This window comes from Nothoprocta perdicaria, unplaced genomic scaffold, assembly GCF_003342845.1.
Source record: "Nothoprocta perdicaria isolate Ctin4 unplaced genomic scaffold, notPer1 scaffold_35, whole genome shotgun sequence".
Classification (NCBI taxonomy): domain Eukaryota; kingdom Metazoa; phylum Chordata; class Aves; order Tinamiformes; family Tinamidae; genus Nothoprocta; species Nothoprocta perdicaria.
This window is the reverse complement of record NW_020455588.1, coordinates 1575219-1587843: the sequence shown is the minus strand read 5'-3', so window position 1 is coordinate 1587843 and position 12625 is coordinate 1575219. Positions and strand designations below refer to the sequence as shown.

Sequence of the window (12625 nt, the reverse complement as noted above, 5' to 3'; positions counted from 1 at the left end):
GAAGCTAGTGTGAAACAGATATCTTAATGAGGCAGGTCGGCTGGAATAGCTCATCGGGCCGTGCTGCTTGTCTGGGCTTTGAGCTGGTCGCTTAACAAAATATTACTGTGTTTTCTCCGTGGTTTTGAGTAATCCTATTTTAGGTTGTTCACATTTCAGAAGCCTTTTTAAAAAAAAAAAAAAAAAAAAAAAAAAGAGAGAGAGAGAAAAGAAAAAATCAGTGCAAACAGGTGGTAGGGCTGTTTAAGCCTTTACCTGTCTCCAAAGATGTTTTGAATGAAAAGAGGAAGGGTTTTGTGCACTGCAGCAGGGTGGGCAGCTCCTGTGCAGGGTTGCTCTGTATGTGCTATGTCATCTCTGCGTATTTGCACTCTCAGGCCTTAAATTATCACCATTAAATGTAGTTTGCTGTTAAAGGTGGTGAAGCTATTTTGCCCAAAGAAGCTGGGCCTGCGATGGGGAAAGCAAACGTGAGAGCCCCTGCCAGGATGCACCGAGGGCAGCCGTGTCTGCACGGGACCGTAAGCCCGGCAGGACTATCCTGGCTCAGCTGGAAACATGCAGCCCAGCCAGGAAATCTCACTGCTATTTAATTATAGGCTTTTATAGAAGAAAACTTTCAAGCATCTTTTGTGCATGGCCTGTAAACAGTTGCATGCAGTTCCACATGGACTTCTCCACTGTGTAAAGGTTTTTCTCAGACTGTGTTTATGTAGGCAGTGTCCTTTGCTGTCTGGCAATTCCTTCTCTTGTTTTGATTTATTTAATTCCTTTGCAAATTCTGATTTATTTTCATTTCAGGATTACAAGTTATATGTGTTTTTTTTCTTTTTTTTTTCTTTTTTCCCTCTCCAAATGCCTCTTCCTGCGTTTTTGGGTGTGCATGCTTTTGTGTGCATCTATCTTATTCTGTAAACAGAGTTATGAGGATGACCATGGTGCCAGCAGTAGTTGGTTGCTTTCTATAAATGCTGCTGTGCTATTTCCAGCCCTGAAAAAATCATTGTCATGCTGTACAAGGTGACAGTTGGCTTTGGCTTCTGTATGCTAGTGTGGAGAATATGGAAGACATCTGTATTGTATTCCTGTTTATGACTCATTTGCCTGACTATTTTCATGCTCTGAGTACATAAATTCAGGGGGTTTAAGATTTACTTCAGTCTGTCCACTGGAAGAGGGGTGGCTGTGGCATGGTAAATAGGGATATGTGTCTTCCTTTAAGTGGAATATAGGACAGGACCCCCTGTGTTAGTAAAACGTGGAAACATCTCTATCGCTACCTCCTCAACTGCATGATCAAGAAATATAATGCAAGTGTGAGAAGGAATCGTTGTAGAAATCACGTGGGAAATAGTTATAAAGTGATGGCAGAAGAATATCTGCATTGCTCTTGGTCCCTGCACCTACTCAGTGGACTGAAGGCAGGGCACAGCTGGATCCTCTCCTGGCTTCTGTGCTTGTCTGTATCCTCTGCCCCAAACTTGGCAGAGCAGAAGGTGTTTTGTCCTTCTTCTAACCTTCTCTCCATAAAGCACAAGATAAAGAACAAGCTTTATCAAGACATTATTAAAGACCCTGCAGTTTGAATCTGTATTTTTTTTTCTGTTTAAATCTTGCTTAGAAAAAAAGAATAAACCACTGTACCACTTTCTGATGGTTATATTTCACAGCTTCACATAAAGCCCTTGAGACACTCAGATTTTGAGCAATTGCAAACTTAATTAAAAGGCATCTTTAAAAAGTAATTAAACTCAAGATTTTATTGGGCTACAGTTTAAAGTTTAGTTAAGTCTCTGAATATTTATCCTAGATAACATTTCCTTTCCTCCCCAGTTTTTAAGACTTAATTGGTCTACTTTGATGTTTATGTGTTCTGGGGGTATTCTCACTTTTTGTGTGATGGAGAATATTTCAGGAGCAAGGGAAAAAAAAAACAACAACAAAAACAGGAATAAGAGAAGAAGGTAAAGAGGCAGAGCAGTCTGTCAGCATGAGGCACCAAAAGGCACGGAGGGCAGCAGTGGAAAGAATTCCCAGGTCTGTGTGCCAAGTAACACAGCCTTTCTAAGGTGATGGGGTAGTTCTGGGAACCTGCTGCATGGCCAGGCTTTCGAAGGGCTCCCTGGGAATCAATCCTGGTAGGCTCGGACATCCGTGTTTTGCAAGGATGGAGAGGCTGCTGGAATCCTGGTGTTCAAACACTGGCAACCTTTTTGTCTATGAAGGATCGGTGTAGCTGTGAATTGGTAAGCAATGGTGAGGAAGCACAGAGGAAAGTCTCCCAACAACAGGAGTGACTCCCAACTAGAGGAAAGCCTCCCAGAAAGCCCAGGTGAGGCTTGAGACTAGTGCGAAGAAAGGGGAGCCAAACAGGTAAACGTGGTTTCAATGTCAAGTTGTGTGTTGTCCAGTTGCAAACTGGGGTGTGCAGCTTTAGGAAAGCTGCTCGTGATTCTCCTGAGGCTTTTAAAGGGCATAGCTGGAAAAGAGGGAAAACTCATAAAAGCAAGAAATGTAGACAACAAAGGAATAAAAATTGAAAAACATTGTGTAGCTGCACCTTCCTCTGCACTATGCTTGAGAAGGGAGCTGGGATCCACAAAGCAACTTCACCAATGGATGGGGCGGCTGCTCTGACACTGCAGGCTTTTGCAGACAGAAAAAAATGACTTCTGATCTGTCGCAATCTCCTGAAAATCTAGCTGCAAGAATTAAAATGAAGCCATCTATAGAATAAGTAAAAGTATGGTTGCTTTTATTGAAGGAAGCCAGGAAGGCTTTTTTTTAATATCAAATTACATTCTGTAGTGTTGGAAAGGGGATAAAATTGAAGATTGGAAAATTCAGTTATACATTATGCACTATTAAACTTCTTGAAGAAATAGAAACAATAGAGCTAATATAACTTAAAACAAATGCCTAAAAAGAAGCGGGTGAACACTGCCAATTTCTTGTATGTCCAAGAGAAAAAAACCTTTTTTTCAGACATTTTTCTTAAATATTAAGAAGCAAAATTCTTCATCTTCTTGAGTTCCTTAGATCTGTCAAGCAGACAGGTTTATTCTTAGAGTACAGGTGGTTTGGATTTTATATCCCTAAAATTCAGTGAGAAGTTTAAAACCAGTAATGTTTCTGAACCTTCCCCAAACCTTAAGAAAATCATAAAACCTGACAACAGGCAAAGCATAAAGCTATTAGAAGAGATCAGAGTGCAATTATGTATCAAGACAAATGATTTTAAACTTGGCTCTTATTCACTGTGAACTTTCACCATAAAAGAAGCTTTCTGAGAAAAAAATTAAATATTTTAGAAGGTTGATTTTTGCAAAACTTTCTTTTTTAATAACTAACTCTTCTTTATTGGGAGAACATTTTTGTTGCTGTTAAAATCAGCATGGAGAAGAAACAAGCAAAGAAAACAAAGGCAACTAACCAAGTTTAAAGCCAAATGGCATGGAATGGTCTCAGAAATTTGCTATTAATGCCTTTGAAAAGCAGATAGGGATCTAAAACAAGAATCCTGGCACTTAGAATTTGAGAAGCCATTTGGAACCCTGAAGACTGGGCTTTTAACCTGAGTAGTAAAAAAAAACAGGCCTCCTTCAAAAAGGTATATAAAAAAAATTCCACTGCCATTTTGGTTTGCTTTAAATTCCTATTATTGCCTTCGATTGGGGTCAGTTGAGTTTCTGTCAGTGCTTTTCATATATTGGTCCGTTTAGGTACCGAAAAATGTTCACAGTAGTTATTCATGAAGCCCCAATACGTATCCAGAAAAAAACCCCTTGAGCAGCTCATTCGGAAGAGCCACCAATAAGTCCTGGTTCAGCAAACTTTGGCATCAAAGCGGAGGCCAAAGTGCCTTCTGATCTGCCATGTAGCGCGCAGAGTAATCTCTTTGCTGCCAGCGTCACCGACCGCAGCTCCTCTGTGAGCCGGCTAATGGCCCTGGGGCTGCTTTAGCTGATAAAGGCCTGTGCTGAGGTGGAATCTGTAGCAGAAAATGGGAATTATGTTTAGCAGAGAATATTACTGCCTGCATGTTTGCACTCTGGAGATGTTTTAGCCTCAGCCCAGCATGGTGGGTGTGATTTTTGTTCATTTGCCTGCTAGGAGAAATGGAAATGCAAACCGATTGCATGCTCTTCTCGAAACAGCAGCACGTGTGGCTGCTGTTTCGTGAAGAGCTTTTTTGAGGAAACCGGCTTCTGGGTTGGTGTTTTTTTATGCCCAGAGTAAGTTTGAGATATCCCAAGAGGTGATTTTGCAGGAAAGCAGTTCTGTAGGGCACCATCATTGGCTGAGTGAGGGGTTGGGCCATGTGCGGGTTCTCTTCTTGAGATGATCTCTTGAGCTCGCTTGCCACCTTGAGCTCATTTGAAGGTCCTGGGGGCTGCAGAGCAGCCAGAACTTGGTAGGTCACGTTGTCACACGGCGCCGAAGCAGCAGAGCTTGGGCTTGAACCATGCTGCAAGGACTGTGGTGAATGGGTTAACTCTGCAGCGCCCAGCTGCTCCTGGCTTGTGCTTATCTTGCTGCCAAGGAAAGGGTTTTCCAGGTTGCAGAACTGGACAAGGAGGCGGCTGTGTTATGAAAGTGTATGCACGCACGTGTGGTTCCAGAAGTGATTTGGGGGCTTTACAGACCTGTACGAAGACACATTTCTTGCTAAGAAGAGCAAGTGATTTAAATAGGTATGCTAAAATAATTCTGTGATGTTCTTCTGATTAGTTTCTATGTGAGCTTCTCGGTCTAATTTCTATGCATATTGCCATTTGAACTTAATAGTTTAGTTCCTTCTATTTTATTTTATTTTACTTTACTTTACTTTACTTTATTTTATTTTATTTTATTTTATTTTATTTTATTTTATTTTATTTTATTTTATTTTATTTTATTTTATTTTATTTTATCTTCTCTTTTGTACTTTTCCTTCCTCGTGATAAGCCAGTGTTGTTTGTGTAGCATCAAATAACACGAAGGCTTTTCTGTTAGCAGGTAATGGAGTGCAGCGGGTCGGGTGCTAATCTGTGCGCTGGGAGACCTGCATCCTGTCACTCACTCGCGGGAATCATTTGAGCAAATTGCATCTTTCTGCTTCTGTTTCGATGGCAGCAGTCTGCCTTACCCATCAGTGTCGTGGTGCTAATCGTGAGTTAATTATTAATGACCAATTCCTCTCTAAATATTGAGGCTTCAGTAGTGAGGATCCTGGCAGAGGTGAATTAACGTGAGTGTTCGCCAGGTTCCCTTAGCAGTTTATTCAGCCTGGGCTAAACTTGATTCCAGATTTGAGCTATCTGGTTGAATATACTGGCTTAAAAATCCTTCACTCTGCAAGTTTTGTTATGTCTGTGTCCTCAGCCTGGTAAAATACTGCAGCTTGTTTTGATTTTATAAGATAGGCATGCTTGGGTATATACTGGGTTTCACTGCCCCCTGTGCAAAGATCAGGATGCAAAGAGGACATGGAGTTTTTCTGCCAGCTGTTCAGAAGTCTCTATGCATACAGCACTCGTCAGTTTCATAAATACTTTAATGAGATATAAAGTTCACAGCTAATTCAATGTGGTTATGTGAGATTTATACTTTTTCTGAGCTATTTCTGAGCCCCACAGATGTGCAGTCTTGCAAAGTGCTTGCAAAGTGCTTATAGAAGTATGCATTTATTCATTTACCTATAGAGGTACCCATGTACACGAACTACGTCTTTAGAGCACGGTACTGTTACATGAGAAGACATTTTAAGTCCAACAGCTTTCCAGAGCAATCCACCCAAAGTCTATTTCTCTTTTCAGCAAAGATTCTCTCTCTCTCTCTCTCTCTCTCTCTCTCTTTTTTTTTTTTTTTTTAAGAGTGCTTCTCTCAACTATGTAGCTGAAATAGCAGGTTAGCAGTAGTGACCTGGCAGGGCAAGTGCTCTTGTGGCAGCTTCTTGCAGGACAGAAAGTGAACTAAAAGGAGAGAGAGATCTATGGAACAGTAGGGATGTACATGAATAAACTGTGTCATTGTTTTAATTGTATCATTATGTAACTGTTCTTAAAAAAAAGCCCTACAGCATTGCATAAATTATGCTTCATCTTAATTATCTGTTTTACTGAACTCAATAGAAGTTTTTTGAGAGAAAATAGCTCTTTAACAGGAACTATGAATGACTGGTTTATATTCTCCATAGCTGGAAGATGCAGGTAAAATTATTAAAATGATGTAACACTTTACACAAGCAAAAATTATATTTTCTGTATGATAGCTCTAGTTCTTGAAAATATTTCAGATGTTTTTCAGGTAACTGGCTAGGTGTGAGTTGGCTGTTGTGACTGCTGAGAAACAAAATGCTGATTTTGCTCCCTTAACCACAGCTGTAAATTCTTCTGAAGAGCGTGATACACTGAGATTTTAATCTGACCTCAATCCTGTTATTTTCATGCCCTCTTTTAGCAAATGGAGAGGGTGTCAGTGTGAATGGCAAGTGGATTAGTGATAGGGAACCCCTTGAAGTCCTGGTGAGCACGAGTCTGCCCGCGCTCTACAGCCCATCGGAGCTGGATGTGACATCCTGCTGCTTGCAGGAACAGCATCAGTCGTGTGATGTCCTGTGAAAGCAAAAGCAGAGCTGGTGTCTTGGGAGGTCAAGTTCTGCTTGTATAAATGCTGCCTCTTTCTTCTTTATTTTCTCTTCCTTTTCAAAAATAGAACTGATTCTAAGAATGCCAGAAATAATACTGAAACCTAGCAGTGGACTCATTCCTGAAGTGTTAAGTCTGAATTAGTGTTAGATAAATTCATACCGTTCATGAAAATGAAAGTATCTTGAAAACTATTCAGAAGAACCTGGGAAATGAGTATGTAAAAGTCATCTGATCTTTTAAATTTGCTTGCAAATTTTCTGCTTGTCTTGGTCATTTTTAATTGCTTGGATTCTAGCAGAACAAGCAGTTTACTTTCATTTTCTATTTTACTGTCAGAAACAAGAGGTCATCTATCTGCAACACTTGCTGACATTTTAGGTTCTTGTAGTTACTGTAGTTTGCATTATACATATATATAGGAATTCTCCAAACTTGAGAAACTTGTTACACTCAGAATTGCCATGTGCAACTAGTGTGGACTAGTCTGAAAAATAACTCTGCATTTTACTGCTTTGGACCCTTGTTGGGTTTTTGGTCAGCTATTTTAGTCTGAAAGGCTTTGGGGATGGTATGCCTGGAGATGGGACGGAATTGGATTGATCTCAGAACTTTTGCTTTTGCTTGTGTCAAAGGAAAACTATGTTTCGATGGATTAATTGAATCATGGAGAGTCAATGACTTTAGTGTGGTCTTGGTAAGTGTTAGTTTTGGTCATTCAGTGCATTAAGAAAAGCACTTTCTGGACGGCACAGCTTTCTGCAAAGGATGACAATAGTTTGCCTTTGAGCTTGTCTGTACGTGCAGCAAGGAGCAATGGAATTCATAATTGGATATTGGTGGCCTGCAATGTTTTGTGCTGTGGCTATTAGAATATTTTCTCATTACAGATTGTAACTAATGTAGGATTTGGTAATGTAGCTTATCACAACTTCATTTTATCCTAGAGCAGAAATTGATCTTAGTTAAGTGTGTAAACTGTTGAAACACATAAAGATACCAAATACATTTAAGAAAAAACATTGTGAAAAACATTGACAGACGTTGACTCAGTTCTCTTGCCATGTATTATTCAGCATGAGAGTGAGAGGAGCTCAGTGGCCTCGTGTTACAGATCTGGCATGCTGAAATATAGTAGATGGTCACAGAGTGAGCAAAAGTTCCTGACTGTTGCTCCTGGTGCCGTAGATCTGGTGCACATCAACAAAAGGGTCATTACTTTTTCAGTCTGGAAGTATCCACTGAAAATTCCTTTGAGATGCGTGATGCTGAAACAATGGGCCCAGAGCCCTGCTTTTCCTTCTTGTGCATCAGGGGCATCTTGCATCGGCCATGCACGTGCAGCGGAGAGCTCTGGGTGACACCGAGTCGGAGCGGTGAACGCAGCGAGCAGCCAAGGCACCGAGGGCCGTACCCACATGCTCCTGTCGGGAGAGGGGCTGCCAGGAGCTCTCCCACCTCATCCTGGCCACGGGAGAGCGTGGGCTGAGCGCGGCCCGTGCCAAAGCTGCTGCTTTTGTGCCAGTGGGAGCGTTGCAGGGAGCTGATCTGATGCCACATGACGGTAACTAAAAATTTTTGCTGTGCAGGATCATTAAAAGTCATGTTAAAAATAGGCTAACACAGAAGCCAGTCGTTGTGTAGCTGCATGGGATTAGGAGTGTTTCTGCTGCGGGTTTTCAGGGCACTACCTGCTGCTCTGCAAGGCTGCTCTGGGCTGCTGCTAATAAAACTGGCAAATGACACAGGCAGCAGAAAGGCAAAACTAACAGTGTGGCTGTGTAGAGTGACTGTAACATAGCCTTGTCCAAACCAAGTACACTTTTTACAAAGCCATCAGTCAAATCTAGGGTTACCTTATGCAGTGAGGCATGAGAAGGAGTCTCCTGGACAGCAGAAACCATACAAAGGATGTAGAGGGTGGTTGTTGACTGCAGCACGGTGAGGGACGGTGACCTGGGGCTCGGCTTTGCTGCCGAGCAAGGCATGACTGAGAAGCACCTAAGAGTACTGCAGGCAATATCTGTGTTTTTGGAAAGATGTTGAGAAGTTGAGGTTTGTGCTCACATACAAGTGATTTGCAGAATAAAGAAAATGCCAGGCAGAAAACTTGAGTTCAGTAAGGTTAGCTCACCTAAGGGGAGGTAGAGAACAATCCTAACACAGAGCAGTAGCAGAAAAGGAAAACGAGACCAGAAAAGATCTCTACTAGTAACCTGTTTTTTTTTTGTTGTTACTTTTAAATTTTTTGCTACTTCTTTAATTCCCGCCAGTCACTTCCTTCACCAAAAGCCTGTTGGTAGAGAGAACAGGGGAGAGGGAGGAAGGATCATCTTTGCATCCACACCGTTATATAAATGCAGGCCTGTCAGTCATTCAAGCTCCAGTTATGTAAGGCATGAAAAACTCTGATGTAGCATGTTTTTATGCAGATGATTAGCTCATAGAACAAACTGCTAAGGTATATGGCCGACCTGCTGTGTCTTTGCATGTAGAATGCCTGTTGAGTCCAGCAGTGTGATGGGCCCAGTGATGGGCCCATATGTTCCTGTGCTGTAGGACATGGGTGGCGTGGGTCATGTCAAGCCCTGCGTTGTAGCATGTGGGCTTGGGGAAGCTTGTACGCGTTTCTTGTTGCTGCTTTTCCGGTTGTCCCAGTTTAGAAGTTAGGGATTTATAAACAAGTGTAAGGGCCAAAGCATATGAAGAAACAGACACTCATGGTGATTTTGACATTAGCAAGATATGGCAGGTGTTCATTTTAGACTTAGACCTTGCAGGATCAGCCTCTGAAGGGCTGGATTTCATACTTACATAAATGAGCTTATTTGTATTCATAAGCTTTTCCTTAGGCGTGCTGACCTGGGGGAGGGAGGGAGGAGTGCGCCAGAGGGGCATCGGTAAGGGACTAATTAAAATGAAATGTTTTCTGCAAAGCAGAGGGATGCGGGGAGGGCAGTGTTTGGAGACAGCAGCCGTCCCACCTCAGAGGAGCCGTAGGGGCTGCACGCAGCTCCCCTGGGAGCAACAGGGCCGAGAGGGAGGCCTGCAGCCTCAGGGTGCCTCCCGCCGCGCCGGCTGCACCACTGGGGCTGCTTGTGGCCGCCTCGCCTTGTCTCATCCCGCCGGGATCCGTCAGCTGCTGGGCAGGCTCCTGGGCTTTACCCCTGCTGCTGCCCCAGGGCCTCGCTCCTGGTGAGGCACCTTCTCCTTTTCCAGCCCCGCTTTGTTCGCAGCTCTGGGTAGTTGTACACTGTGCTCGAGACTTGGCATTTTCCTAAGCTAAAGAAGACGAGCTCTTCTTGTCTCTTTTTAAAAGATCATTAGCTTTGACACAAAGCTTTTCTGCGTGCTCAGCTCTGCCAAGGATCTGATGATCTGCTGCTGGTGCCACTGTGCCCACCCTGTGCCCACAAACATCCCCAGAAGGAGGAGCTTTGGCTCAGGTGTTACTGCGGCTGGTTTGGTTTTGTTTTTGTTGGTGTTTTTTCAGGGTATTTTCTTCAACAGGCATAATGCCGAGGAACATGTTGCTGGGCTCTGCACAAACCCTAAGAAGGCGGTTCTAAAGACAGCAGGACCCCAGCTCGCAACTGGCACGATTTTTACCTGAAGGGCCTTGTTGCTTGTTCCCCAGGCAGCCTGTCTGCCAGTCCTGCCTGCCCGGCTGTTTTGGGTGACGGCTGGAGCAGGAAATCACAGCCCATGTCTGGTTTCCATTTAGTGGCCCTGCAGGCAGAGAGCCTGTGTGGTGCCATCAGCGGTCACTCAGCCAGCAGGAACTGCCTCTTCTCTGCTCACTTTCCTGTTCAATCCCAGTGGGCTGAAAGGGATCAGTGAAGCAGAGGCCATCAGATTCAGGGTGGAGAGAACTGGGAGCTGCTTTGATTCTTGATCTCTTAATTTGCAATTATTTTGTTACAGCTGTTACACAGAAGAACTTCTGAAGAGGACAGATTCAACAATATTGAAAGCATTGGGTGGTATTTTTTTAATGCACAGCACAAGCAGTAAACAGTATCTGAAATTTAAATCAAATCATGCTAAAATTGAGGCATTTGTATCATTGAGGCAGTTTGAGCATGTGAGATTTGGAAGACTTACTGTTTTTGAACAATAAACAGCTCTTGACCTAAACTAGAACAGAACCTATTCTCTGTTATGATATTTAATGTAACTATCACGCAAAAGCATATATGACCAGTATTTACAAGTAGCATTTAAGAAGAACTGTGCTCAGAGGCTCTGAGAGCCAAAAAGCCATTTGCTTTAGTGGCCTGTCATGGAGTGGTTTTAAGTGAATATGCTGCTTCCTGTCTATTAGATTGTACGGTGAATTATACTATACATAGTGCATCTTATGCAAATTGCTTGAATTGATTTTCTTGAAGTTTGTCCCCACATTAGATACATTTAAGAGGATATGCAGATGATAGCTGCTTGGTCAGAAAAAAACATTCATGTAAGATAATTCTTCAGACTGTGTGAATGTGAGAGTTTACTTCTGTGTCTTCAAGCACAGAAACATGAACTCTAGGAATTGGCCACCTCTGTAGTTTTCCGTTCAGTGCTACACCAGGTTTTTGCATAATGGAATAATTTCTTAATTTATCAAAAAAGATTTGTCATTATTTTGCAGCTTATTGATTGTATATATGTATAGGTAGCAGGGTCAATGGGGAATCATCTAAAACATGTCGATGTATGACTGGATGAGTGATGTTTTACAGACACCGTTTCTTGGGAAGATAATTTCTATTTTTAACTTACTGAATTTAATCTTATTTTTGTATATCTTTAATTTCTTTTAATACATTATGAAGATAAGATGGCGAATTTGTTAGTTATTTGAATTTCGATTAAAGTATGCTTTTTCTACTATATTGCTGAAGTCCTAACAATAGACAATAGAAAGCATAAGTCATGTCCTACAGAGTTAGCTTTTTTCTTTCGCAAAAATAAAGATTTAATAGCCAGAATAGGTAAAAGCAAAATAAAGATATCCGAGAAAACTCAATTTGCAACCTTGAAGGGTGTGACCTGTGGTCACTTGTTCTACTGCTGTCATTGCTTATAGACTTGGCTTTATTTTTTTCCTCTCTCCAGGAAATTCATGGTATTCAGGATGCTCCATGGCATTATTGCTCAATAGACACTTTTTTTTTTCTCCAGTATTCAAGGTTTTCCTTGTATACATATGTACCTGCAAAACCTGACAATGGTAATTTTATGCTTTTTATTTTTAAACTGTGTATCTAAATGAGATAATACCTGGACATGCAATTCCTCTGTATTGCCTAGTGTCCTTGAATGTACTTCTCAAGGCAGGTCAGAAGTATGGCTATCCCCTATGTAACACCAGGCACTAGGCATATGGTCTGGGTGAGAGATGTGACTTGGCTTTAACGCAGTAAGAAATGCAGTAGTTTTCTTCCTTTAGTTCAAAGCAGATTAAAGCTGTAAAGGATTATGTGACTTGTCTGTAAATGAATGTATGAAATGTCCTCATCGTTTTGTCAGGAAACTCTAAAATCTTATTTTCTTCTCCATTAAATATCCTGTCATAAAATATGTTAAGAGATAATATGAGTAATTCCTTCCCCCTAGTCCAAACCATAAAATGGATTTTGGTGATCTACAGCTTGTTTTAAGAAAATTTCATTCATAAGTAAATCTATTTACAAGGAACCATTAAAGAATATGGCCCTGAAATGGCCATTTTCTGATCTTTGTCTGACTTCTGTTAAATTTGATGCATCTGTATCTTTTTTTTTTTTTTTTTTTCTTTTGAGGGTCTTGCTGGGATTGTCAGGATTGCTTTTGCCTTGATGAGGCAATACAAGGAGTTCTCAATTGATTTGTTCCACAGAGATTTCTGTACTATCTCAAGACAAAAGGAGTCTGTCCTAATTTTCTTTCTGCTTGGGGAGAATGTAGAGTAGTAGTGCAGCACATTTCAGCTCTGAGTTTATACTGTCACCTTTCAAACACTCTTG

The 12625-nt window shown here is 41.6% G+C and overlaps 1 protein-coding gene across 1 annotated transcript in view; it reads left to right on the top strand.

Moving 5' to 3' along the window:
- The first annotated feature begins 4577 nt into the window (after window positions 1-4577).
- Window positions 4578-12625, top strand: part of MCTP1 (multiple C2 and transmembrane domain containing 1) — a 206082-nt gene continuing 198034 nt past the window's right edge. Inside the window, exon 1 of the mRNA XM_026044074.1 lies at window positions 4578-4694. The gene's annotated coding sequence lies outside the window, so the exon portion shown is untranslated. The remainder of the gene's footprint in view (window positions 4695-12625) is intronic.